Source organism: Podarcis pityusensis (assembly GCF_964106645.2).
Source record: "Podarcis pityusensis genome assembly, chromosome: 14".
Taxonomy (NCBI): domain Eukaryota; kingdom Metazoa; phylum Chordata; class Lepidosauria; order Squamata; family Lacertidae; genus Podarcis; species Podarcis pityusensis.
The window spans coordinates 116658-119178 of record NC_138039.1 but is presented as its reverse complement, the minus strand read 5'-3'; positions in this window follow the sequence as shown (position 1 = coordinate 119178).

Below are 2521 nucleotides of genomic sequence, written 5' to 3'. Positions count from 1 at the left end.
TATGGAATCCAGTTTTTCACACTTTGAAATACGGAAGTGGAGGACTATACGATACGATACGATACAATATCTTTATCTATATTATAATAGGTGTTATTTGAAGGTAACCTGAAATATGCTCAGCCTGTCCTGAGATCCCCAGCAATGACCTACATGTTTGTGTTTTTAAGCATCTGGTTTTTCTTATGGTTGATCTTGCAAGGCTATCCATTGAATGACAAGAAGATAACATATTATTTAAAAATGGTTGGGAAGATAATCACCTCCCTGGTGTCTTGGCCTGTGAGATGGCGTCACACATGAGAATATGATGAGTGGAATTGTTTTCTTTTATCAAATGTTTATTAATTATAATCCTCTCTTTTGAAGGGGATCAGGATGAAAGTAATGCTATCCATCATAGGAAAAGCCAAAATTTACCACTAGCAGTCATATCACAAGATGTGTGTAAAGCCTTTGATAGAATCAACTGGCAGTTCCTAGAAGGGTTGTTGTCAAAAATGAATATGGGACAACATTTTATGAATTCTATTGTTAGACTATACAAAAACTCATATGCTCAGGTTAGGGTAAATGGTATAGATTCTAAAGCTTTCTCTGTTGCAAGAGGGGTGTGAAAGAGATGCCCTCTGTCGCCCCTCTTGTTAGCCCTCTCAGTTGAACCACTAGCCATCTCCATTGGAAACAATTTGGAGATAAAAGGAGCAGAAATTTTAAAAAAGAAATGCATATGTCAGAGCTGGCTCCAGGTCCCAGCTCACAGAGGACCAACGCTAGCCGGCAGTAATGTACAAAAGTCTTTATTGAAGTACAGTTTCCATTTTCAAGCCGCAGCGCCCCAGCTCTACGTCTAGGGGTTAGATCGGTGAAGCTCCATCTGAGTCTCCGCCCCCTGTACACCAGTTTAAGATTCTAGCCTTACTCCACCTCTTCCGTCTCTCCTTTCTCCTCTGGGTCCTGCTACCCCCCGGGGTCCCTTCCTTCCTGGATTCTTCTGACGCTGACGTTGACCCCCCTGACTCCTCCCCCTCTTTTCGGCGGGCTTTGGGACCTGGCTCCCTATCCGGGCTGCCAACTGCGCCGCCCTCCTGTACATTTGAACTTGGCGCGCGCGCCCAGCCTTCAACCTTCCTCTCGACCGTTTCCTCGCTCCCCGATGGAGGCGTGGCCAATCCTGACTCATGTCCTCCCACTGGCAGTGCGCCGCCTGATCCCGATGCCTGGGACTCCTCCCCCCTACTGCACTCTGGTGTGGACGCTGGTCCTGATTTCCAACTGCTGCTCTCTGAGTCCCCTCTGGCCCCTTCTTCCTGGGGTGTCCCCCTAGGCACCCCCCTTGCTCTGACCATGGGAGCCCCTTTCTGTGAATCTTCCGATTCGCTGGAAAGACTCAGAGACCTCGGACCGCTGTCATCGCTAACATTTCCTTCGGACTCCTCCCCCTCGCTCTCTATTTCCTCCCTTTCCTGTGCCTCTGCTCCTGAACCCCTGACATCCATCCCCCCCTCGAAGCCCCCCCTTCCCCCCTCCCCTCCTTCAGGTGTGGGTACTGGGTGCTCCGTCGTTGTGGGGGTGAGTGCCGGATACAGTTCGTCCCCCGTGGCGTGCATCCAGCCGGATAAGTCCGGCTCGTCCTCCGTGCTCTCGCCGACCTCAATTTCCTCTGCTTCCATCTCTTTGCCGCCGTGCTCGAACCCAAGGTCCTCCCCCAACACGTCCATGTCCGTCTCTCCCCCGGTCTCCTCCGGGGACATTGCCTGCCAAGGACCCCCCAGCCACTTCCTGCGCCACTGCTCCTCTGGTCGATCGTCCCACCAATAGGAACGGTCTGAGGCAGACCCCGAGGGTGATCCCTCCGGGGAACGTGTTTCTAGTGCCGGTTCCTCGTCCGAGGTGAACCCCTGGAATGTGCTGGCTGAAAATGTGGGTGTGAAAAGCCAGTCGTCGAAATACTCGGCTGGCATGGGCCTGTGTGGGAAAAGGGCATGAAACTCGTCCTTGAGAAGAGGTTCGTCCAAGGCATAGTCTGGCACCCAACTGTTGGCGCTGGCCGGGGTACCTTCTCTGGCAAGAAGACATTCTACTCCCTCTTCCCCCCATCTCGAGTCTAAAATCTCTGTGACCTCGTTGACGGGTTCCCGCCTTGGCGACCCCCCCCCTTGTGGGCGTCTCCCTGAACGGGTCTGGTGCCGTGCTTGGCTCCTGAAATCTATGAGGTGCTTTGTAGGGCGTGAGCACTGATCTATGGAAAACTGGGTGCATTCTGGATCCCTCCGGCAGTGTCAACCGGAAGGCCACTGGATTGACCTGTGCCTCGACTTGGTAGGGTCCTAGCTGCTTATGCCCTAGCTTCTTCTTCGCTAACGATCTGGCCGGCACTGCCTGGGCTGCTAACCAAACCCAGTCTCCCACCTGTATGTCTTCCCCAACCCTTCTGTGCTTGTCAGCCTGCAGTTTGTATGCGTGCTTTGCTAGTTCTAACTGCCTCCGAAGCTGTTCGTGAACCTCCTGCAACTCTGAT